At 47.1% G+C, this 9,825-nt stretch overlaps 1 protein-coding gene across 6 annotated transcripts in view; it reads left to right on the top strand.

Moving 5' to 3' along the window:
* Positions 1 to 6,483: 6,483 nt before the first annotated feature.
* Positions 6,484 to 9,825, top strand: part of STAU1 (staufen double-stranded RNA binding protein 1) — a 33,810-nt gene continuing 30,468 nt past the window's right edge. For 3 of the 6 annotated variants that reach the window (XM_074157243.1, XM_074157246.1, XM_074157242.1), the window contains exon 1: positions 6,500 to 6,648. The gene's annotated coding sequence lies outside the window, so the exon portion shown is untranslated. Of the gene's footprint in view, positions 6,649 to 9,825 lie in introns of all 6 variants that reach the window. The other 3 variants (XM_074157245.1, XM_074157241.1, XM_074157250.1) reach the window with 2 other exon arrangements.

The following is a 9,825-nucleotide window of genomic DNA, read 5'->3' as shown; positions in this document are numbered from 1 at the left end:
TAGTTAGTTACTTGTCCACAGGAATTCTGCAGATGCCTTGAATCAGGACTGGTTTTCTGTCATTAGAATGCCTGGTGAAGCTGGGCCTTGTATCAAGAAAGTTACTGAATTTACTGAGGGTGAAACACAAGGCAGAATCAGCCGTCTTTGAGTTCTTCCTTAGCGTCTGTGGCTGCCATGTGAGAATGCATGCTGGCCTTTTCTCTTAAAATAGAAAGAAATTAGTTGCTGTTAGACAATGGATTTAAATTAAGTGCCTAAAAATGTATTAAATGAGTCAGCATCAACAGGTTTTCTTGAAGCTGGTCCGCAGTGCAGCGTCAGACCCTCTGTTCATAGATATGAAGTGAAAGCGGTTCTCAAGGGTGAAATAATACAGTGTTGATAATGAAAAGCATCTGCCTTAATGCTGATGAGAGAGACTGTGATGTGTGTTCTAAGTTTGCCGAAGCGCCTTGCGGAATGAATTTCAACAGACAGGCTGAAATCACATGGGAGATGTGTGACATTTGCAAGGAACTGAATGCCTACCTCCAGTGTCAATGTTAATTGAGCTGTGGTCATTCAAAACCTGCAAGCCAAAAGGATACTCTGAGCTCTGTCTGCTCTGCGGCTTTGTCTTTCCCCTTGGATAAGAGGGAGAACAATTCTACAGAGAACTTGCAGACTTTTTTATCCTGTCAGCCTCAAAGAACAAAAATTAAATGGTAGTAGTGGCCAGTGATTCGATGTGCTGCCTTTGCATCAGCCCAAGTAGGCAGCCTGTGCTTGTGTGCTGGGTAACCTTCTGCTCGAGCGGGGTTCTCCAGCACTATGCAATATTAAGGGGCTCGTTGTGTTAGACCATCATAGTTCTGTAGTCCTAAGCAAGATTTCTTTAGGTTGCTGCAATATGTAAGTGAACAAATGTTTCACTAGAGATGGAACTGGACAGAATTTACAGCAACAAGCCAGAAATTTTCTGAGAGGTAGCCAAAGAAAAATTGGCTCTTCTGAATAGAAAATTATCAGTGGATCTTCATGTTCACCATCTTGTACTTCCCACAACGTGTGACTTTTTGTTGTTGGACAGACATTCCGTGTGAATAAGTGCCTAAGTGACTTCAACAAATACTAGTGGCATTCTTGTCCTTCAGTTCACTCAGAGCTGAGTAGCTTAGACGTTGTAGACATGGCTGTGGCTGTGGCACTGTTGGTGACGTGTTATTTAGCGCTGATGTATTCTGCAGACTTCATAAGGCATGCGAGCCTTTATGTAGAGCACTTACCCTTTCAGGGGAATGAACTTTTCAAGTGTAGTGCAGGTAAGTGGGTGCATCTTGCATCTCTGCTTCCCAGTACAGGGGAATGGGATCGGCAATGCCTTCGCTTTAGGTGGAGACCTGGTTGCTACTTCTGACACCTCCCATTGTCCAGACTTGGGAGGCAACACAATGTTCCAACTGTATTTATCTGTTAAGTTTAGTGGAAACCGATGCAAGCAATGTCGTAACAGTTTTCGCAAGATTGTTAAACTTCTCTGGGCTACCCTTTGGTGTATTCCTTGTTAAACACTCAGGCAAATACCGGCTTCTTTAGAAAGCTCAGACTGGAAACATCTGGTATTGATGGATCTTCTGAGGACTTAGGTGCATCTAGTTCAGTATTAGACACTTAACTCCTGATCCTCTTCTGAACCACTTATTTTCAGAAGTAGCCAGTTCTCCCTTGCCGTTGATAATGGTAGAAGATTATTCAGATTCAAGGGGAAAAAGATTACTTGCTCTGTTTTCAGTATGAACTACATAAAGGGACACCTGGTTTGGGATCTTTCAACACCACAGAACTCTGATCTGTTGTCCTTTTTCAGAGCCTACTGACTGAATTGTGGTTTTCAACTCCTACATAATGTTCTGAGGCTTTTGTAGCAGAAATACTTTATTGTTGGTTTAAAGGAGGAAAAATAATAACCGCGCCATCAAGACCAGCAGTAGATGTTCCTGTTTTCTTGGGTGGTAAATGGGCCGTGGTACTACCAGCATTCCTGCAATGTTGGCAGCACATGCTGAAGCAAAGTTCTAACTCTCTGTTTCTTCATATAAGTATGTGCTAAGATAAGAATTATCCTCTCAGTGAGCCAGACATTTCATTCCAAAATCCTCTGGTGAGGCCAGAGCATGTTCTTTCTCTCAGCTGACTTCCGCTTTCAGAAAGCGTGGTTTTCCTTAGGCTCCTGGTACCTTGCTTGAATGTGCTTCCGTCAGGCTGCGTTTCTTTGATTGTTGCATGGGCTTTTGTACTCGTTCCATGACCTTAATATTGTCCAGAAGGGGTGAGCCAGAGTGAAGCTGTCAGAGCCTGTCCTTGCACTGTCACCAGCACGAATTAACCACAAGGCATCGTGTGAGAGTCCGGCTCAAAGCCGGTCACAGCCATCTAGTTGTTTACAGTTCTTTACCCTTCCCTGAAGTTCGCTCGTTCTTGTACTGAAAAGGTTTATCGTTCAGCGAACTCCCCTTTATCAGCCCCGAGACTGCGTGCTTCGAGCTGTCAAAAATGCTGGTGAAGGACTTTGAAAACATTTTGACAGAATTTTGGAAGACGTTTGCGGCGCAGCATCTATGTACCTGTGCTGGACTGGGTAATGAAAAGGGCTGGGCTGCGGCAGTGCGGAGATTGAGGCAGCCAGCCCTTCCTGGGGCAGTAAATGGTCTCACCTGACAAGGAGCTGCCTGGGCCAGGCTGCCCCCAGCAGCCCATCCACAGCTTGGGCACAGCTGCACCCGCGCCCCGGAACAGCCCTGCAGCTTCCTTGTCCCACAGCTCCCCCACCGCAAACCTTGATATTATTTTTTTTTTTTTTGTCTTAAAACGGCTTCGTCCTTTCTTCCCAGAAGCAATAGTACTTCTTAATCCCTGTTACCTGTTTTGTGGATTCCATCAACAACAAAAAAAAGCTGAGAAAACTGAAGGAAGAGCCAGGCGTGTTCTCTCAGCCCCCAGCAGAAGCATTACAAAGGCGTTTTCTCCTGTTTTAAGCCTTTGCTTTTAGAATGCTGAGGATGTTAACTGACAAAGAGATGCTCCACGCATGACTTCTCCGTGAAAACTTAAATCTAGGTAGCTATCAGAAAGCAGGGTAAATGCTTTATTTTCCCTTAGCTTTCTACCCTTATTTAAATGAAGTCATTACTGCCTTTAATACAATTCAGAGGAAGTTTGAGGTGTTCCTGGGGAATGTGGTCTATAATAGCAGGTACCGGCTGGTACGTGAGAAGCTCCGGGGCTGCTGGTGGCAAAGCGACTATGGGCTTTAAAATTTTTATCTCAAAGTCATAACCTTCTAATTCACACGAGGTCAAAGCTCGTGCTGGACTTACTGTATTGTATTCAGGATGAGAATAGAACAAAATACTTTATTATTAAAGTAATAAATCTTAATAGAAAGTAAAAGCTATTTTGTTCGGGTTTGGCACATGTATTTAAGGAATAGTTCATGTATTTAGCTTCCTAGTAAAAAGTTTTCATTTTCCTAAAGCTGCGAAGAGAAATTCATCCTTTGTTTTTGTGCCTGATATAAGGGGTATTTTGAAGTAAGTATTTAACAAAGAAAATATATTAATAACAAATATCAGATTTCTACACGAACATCTGAAAATACTATAATTACAGTACTTTCTTCATGAAAGAAAAAGAAAGTTTCAAATACTTTACAAATTATTAGCTAGAAATAGGTCTCTGTCCTTGGTTAAGCTGCTGCATAAAGAAGCATGGAAGAGTCTTGTAACGTTTTTGAATAATTAATAATCATAGACATCCCGGAGGAGCAAATATCCTTCAAATGACAGGACAAACGTGTTGGATATTTGAGGTGGTTGTGCCAAGTGTTCCTCGGACTCTTGAATTACGTATGTATTGGCTTAAATTATGTTCAACTTCCTAATCTGGCTGCAGATACTTTTTGTCCTAATCGTGCAGATTTTACACTTATCCAGGAGTTCACAATTTTCTGGGAAAAAAAGATAACATAAAACTGAATTTTTAATGTAACTCAATCTGGGGGGAAAAAAAAAAGTTACCTTTTAATTCCCCGTCTCCACCCAGCTCTGCAGAACACCTACACAAATGTTGTTTCTGTTACAAACAACATTACGCCTCAGAGTAATGATTACACAACAGTCGAAATTTCATTTCCTTCTGAAATATAACTGTTGTTGGCTTGGAATAATTAAAGCATCTAACAGCACATATGATTATGCAACAGACCACAAGAACATAGGAGTAGGTGTTTAAGTGTGATACGGGATATATATCTATATACTTATATGCCGGAGAATGTCTTTTAAATGCTATATTGTCGATTGATTTTAAGTGTATTATGTATTTTCTTTATGGTATCTTTGGAATCCATATCAGTATTAAATGCGGAAATGGATATGGAGCTTTAGGTATATTGTCTTTTATTTCTAATTTGTTTTTGCTGAAATGTTGTAGTTGTGATTCTCCCGACGAAATACGACGGCTTTTGCATTTACTGTCGAGTTGAGTTCCGTGTGTTTGGGCAGCGCACGTGGGCTGGATGCCGCGGTTTTTCGCTGAACAATGGCAGAAGTTACCGACTTGCAATTTAATGATGCCATAGGGTTCAAATGCAACCTTGTAACTTAAAAGTGTATTTTTACCTATTAAGAAAGATAAAATATTTCTAAACGAAAAAGTTCTCATAGTATCTTTTTCTGACAGAGTGGATTGACCTGTTCTAGCGCAACTGGGGACGTTAATACCATACTGCCATTATTGCTGGCTGCTTTGCTAGCACAGATTTGCCATAAAAAGCAGTTGTATCATTTCCTAAAGCGATACAGGTTAGGAAAAGTGTTGTCTTTAGAATACTTAATGATACTTAACTTTAAAAAAATTCACGATGGTGTTTATTTAAATCTTGTAAGGCATTTTGATTGCTGCAGTGACCCGGGAAGGGAAGCTTGCGTGATGTCGGGAGCTCCCTGGGCAGCTGCACCCTGCTGCTTACGGAGCTTTCGCTCCCCTGTCACCAGCCACGGTATCTGAAGCAACAGAGCAGTATTTCAAGGCTCCATCTGTGTGACAAATCTAAAATTACTAGAAATTACAGACTCTAGTAGCGGCACGCTGGAATTTTTGCTTTCTTAATGCAAAATAAATACACTCCTATCTGGGTTTTGACTTAGCTAATGTACATCATGCACTCCAGGCAGCAATTCTGAGTCCAGCAGAAAGACTCACGCAGCAGCTGAGCCCTGGTTAAGGTGGTGGCAGTTAATTATTGGCAATGGCGGGGGGGGGAGGGCGGGCTTTGGGAAATGGGGAGATGGATGCAAAGGGGAAATTAAAGCTGTGCATCGGAACTCGACAAAGAGATTTCGCTTCCGTACCTTTTACACGTACTCTTTAGATTAAAACTTAGAGCTTGAATTCAAGCGTACCCCGGTAGCGTGACGTCGGTTGTGCATGGCTGTACGCACAACCTGGGATTTTTTTCCTGGGCAGGATCCGTTCAAGGATTTTACATGTACGTAGCTACTGGTTTTACTGGTGCGTCTGCTTAGGTTCAGCATGATTTTTTCCTTCCCACCCGCACGTTTTGAAATTCGAGATATTTTTTTTTTAATACTGGCCCCTGGTTGTGTTGGCTGACATTACCCAGGAACTCCTTATTTGAAAATAACTTCACACTGACGTTTAACCTAAATGCACGTTTGTCTCTGGCCCCGTCTCCTTTCTCTAAGGGCAGACCAGGCTTCCCCAAGCAACTTCTCTATTTCTTTCGGTTCAGGTTTCTCTTTCACAGAAACGCAGTGAGAGAAGTACAAACCGGGTACTTTATAGCCCTGTCTTTGCTTTATCTGAACAGCGAGGAAGCACAAAGCGGGGGAGGGGGCGACCCGCCCAGAAGGGCTCCCTGCCCGGGGCCACTCGGGCGCCCACCCCCGGCCTGGGGGCTGCGGCCTGCCCGCTCCCGCCGGCCCCTCGCCGCGCCGCAGCCGCTTCGTACGTGGCCGCTCTCCCCGCGGCGGACGGCGGCCTGCCCCCGGCCCGGCCTGCGGGCCCTCACGGCGCCCCTCCGCCAGGGCCCTCGGATCGCCCTCGCCCGCTGAGCGAAGGGGGCTGCCGGGCCCCGCCGCGGGAGGGGGCCGGGCCCTGGGGGGAGGCGGCCGGGAACGATCCCCGTGGCGGCCCGGTTCGCTCCCTCCCTCTTTCCCTCCGGCGCCGCCATATTGGCTGCCCGCGCCGCGCGGAGCACGCTGGGGACTGTAGTCCCCCCGCCCCGAGGCAGGCAGCGGCTCTTTCGCTGGGCACGCCGGGACTTGTAGTCGCGGCGAAGAAGGCGGTGCTGCCAGCCGGTCCCCGCGTCCATTGGCTGAGAGCGCAGAGGGGGGTGGTGCCCGCGGGGGCTCGGGCGTCCTCGATTGGCTACCCGCCTGCCCCGCCTCCCGGCGCGGTGCCGTCACTTCCTCCCCGGCCGGAGCTGGCCCCGCTCATTCTCTTTAGTGTTTGCCCTGTGCCCGCCGCCTCCCTCCGCCGCCGCGGTCGCCCCCCGGCCCCCCCCCCCGGGACCCGGCCCATGGACTGAGCCGCCCGCTGGCCCGCACCACCAGCCGGCCCGGGAGCCGCAGCCCAGGCAGCCAGGTGAGGGGGGAGGCGGCCCGGGCTCCCCCCGGCGCCGAGGCAGCGGGGCGGGGGGTGGCGGCGGCGGCAGCGGGGCCTAGCGGGGGCCGCGCCGGCGGGGCCGTGGGGAGGGGGCAGCCCCCGCGGCGGGCGGGCCCGCCACCCCCCAGCTCCTCCCTGTTCCCACCCCCCCCCGTCCGCCGCGTCCCCCCAGCCCGGCCCGGGGCTTTGCCCGGCTGCCGGGGGCGGCGGCGGGCCGGGTGGGCAGCCCCCGGCCTCGTCCCCACCGCGGGGGGGCGTGGGGCAGGTGGCGGCGGGCGAGCCGCGGGGCCGGCCCAGCTGAGCCTGGATGGGGCCCGCTGGCGGGGGGCAGCGCCGGCCCCTGCCCGGCCGCGGCGGCCCCGAGCCCGTGGGGCGGGCGGTGGGGGCGGCAGGCGGTTTGGCCGGCCCTCGGGAGGGCAGTGACAGCGGCGGGGCTGGTGTCCCTGCGCGCTGCGGGATGGGGCGGCGGCAGCGCCGGGCACCCCGAGCGCGACAGGCAGGTGATGTTGGCGATCCTTCTCCGCCCCAAGTCGCCTGTCGGCTTGGAGGGTGACAGCGGTGGCTCCGGGACCCCCCAGGAGCAGGGGTTGGTGGCAGCAGAGCTGGTTTGGGCCCTGTGAACCTCTTGGAGAAAGTGGCTGCAGCCATCCCGCTTCTCCAGCTTGCCCAGAGCGGGTGACAACAGTCACAGACTTGTGCAAAGTCTCAGGGGCACGCGATCGTGGTCGCAGAGCTCCCGAGACTGAACCAGACGTATCTGACTGTTCAGATAAAAGGTGTAGATGTGGTGACAACAGCAGGAGACGCCCCCAGCCTTCTCCTTGTAGGGATTACAGTGCGCACACGGAGACAGCTGGCGTGAGCAGCATTAGCTTTCCTTCCCAACACTGGCATCATCACACTTTCTCCTCCTTGCCCACCGGCTCTGGCAGCCATCGCTGCACCGGCCTCACGTTTCTTCTCACTGTGTTTTGGTCACAACACCGAGTTTTTCAGGAGGTGTAACAGCAACAAGTTCCTTTTGAGTCTTTACACCGCTCCTGTCCGTCCTGGAGGTTACACGGGGTTTGTTTCGTTTGGGTTGTCCGTCGGTGACACTACAGCTAGTAATGTCGATGGCCATTTTTCTGGTTTATTCATCTGTTGGGTGTTTTTGCCACTGCTTTTCTGGCAGGTTTAAGGCAAACCTGGGAGGAAGATCATTTGGGATGTAAATGAAGGCTAGGTGTATATATAGCAGTGAAATAAAATATCTGAATGAAGTCCTTTGTCTGCTTTTGGAACAGTATGTTTATAAAATGTTCTTTCTTCTAACTGGAACACGCAAGTGTAAGACATAGTTCCCTTGCGCAAACGGGCAGAAATGTCTTTTTTTTTTTTTTTTAAATACTAGTGAGCATCAAAACTTGAGTTTTAATGATGCAACTGTAGCTCTGATGTAATAAAGTGGTATCTCATTTTTCTGTTGATCATCTCAGATATGCAACAAATTTGTACGTTCAAACTTTTACAGACATTACTAACTGGATGTCTGTCTCATCTTCATGAAAATTCAAAGAGCAGGTGGGATAAATTTTTTACTATATTTTCTATTTTCTGATGTTAGATCAGAATCTTATTTCAAAACTTTCCTTAAAGGATATATGCAAGATACAGTTCTTTTTATTATTATTATTATTTTAAGCAGCCACTCTTTCTTTGTTTGAGTTTTTTCATAACATTTATCATTAATCATTTTTTCACTCTCAGTACCAGTCAAAGTATCAGGTGTTTTGTGGCACGATTAAAGTATTCATAGGTTGAAGTAAATTTGGGGTGATGTAACTGTACAAAGTCCAAACAAAATTGAGAACAGTTCTGTGCCTTCCAGATCTGAGTGAAGAGCAGCAACTTTATTCTGAGGACATAGGAAATTTCAAGATAATTTTTTTTAATTGTTTTGTCTGGGATCCTCGCTGAGGGGTTGATTATTTTATTAGAGTTCTTGCAGATGCAACTGGAAGAATAGAGGAGATCTGTGCATTGATTCCATGTTAGCTGTAGTCAGTATCAGTGGGCTGTTTTGACCTGTTCTACTGCAGGAAAAAAAATAGTTCATTAAATATTTTGTCCCAGTACTAACTAATTCAGCTAGAAGTAAGCGTTTAAGCATTTATCTTTATTCATGATTGACTTACCACTTTCTGGTTTATTATTTTGTGTTATGTTTGGAGCTGTCTGGTTTATGTGTACATCTGCTTGTTCCCTCTTTTCCTTCAGATTTTACTTTCAAATTTTAGCTTTTTATCACCTGTTTTTATTAATAATCCATTTCTTAGCTCCCAAACTAATTTGCTTAATATTTAGCATTTCCGCCCGTGAAAATTCATCTTACCCGTACTCAAAAAGAGCATCATCTTTTTCTACAGTGAATGTTTCCTTTGAGATGTACCTTGTCTTGCCCAAATATTATAGCACAAGATTTATCTAAGGAGGAAACATTGTTCAGCTCGTGTTTTACATTTTGTTTAAGTAGCCTGAAGTCTGTAAAATTTGTAGTCTTTTTTTTATCTTGATTGGTAGTGAATATGTATTTAGAGTTTCCAATTGTAAATCGTTAGATGTTGTTATTAAACACCATTGCAGCAGTCAAGTGCTTTAGAATTTTATGTTATATATTACAAAGCTACCACTGATGTGGGTTTTTCAAAGGTATTTTAGGAAGCGAACCATCTCAACAAACCTCTTAGAATTTGTGGGAATTCTTCATGCTCCAAAATGGTTGAGTGGTGGATCCAACCCCCACATTCGAGTCATTTAAAACCCCTTTAAAAAGAGGGAGGAGAGAGGGAATCTTTCCAGCCAATATTTTATCTGGGTGGTGAATGCACTGTAAAGTTCCTCAGTCTGCAAACAGCAGGTGGAGGTGGTGGTGGTCAACAGCAGTGGTGTCTGCCTTGGACATGAGGGTGACTTCTGCCTTGAGCAGGGCAGGATTCCCTCCTGCCAGAGCAGCAGATGGCTCCTGCACAGCAGATAAAGACTTCTACCCGAGAGAGGGTTGGTTGACACTGAGTGGCAATAGAGCTATGGGCACATGAAAAATACAGGTGATGAAGGAGTTAGTGGGTAAATGTTGTGCTTTCCTCAGTTCATTGAGTTCTGCCAAGCCCCCAC

The sequence above is a fragment of the Numenius arquata genome, chromosome 12 (genome assembly GCF_964106895.1).
Source record: "Numenius arquata chromosome 12, bNumArq3.hap1.1, whole genome shotgun sequence".
In the NCBI taxonomy this organism is placed as follows: domain Eukaryota; kingdom Metazoa; phylum Chordata; class Aves; order Charadriiformes; family Scolopacidae; genus Numenius; species Numenius arquata.
This window is presented reverse-complemented; position numbering and strand designations above follow the sequence as displayed.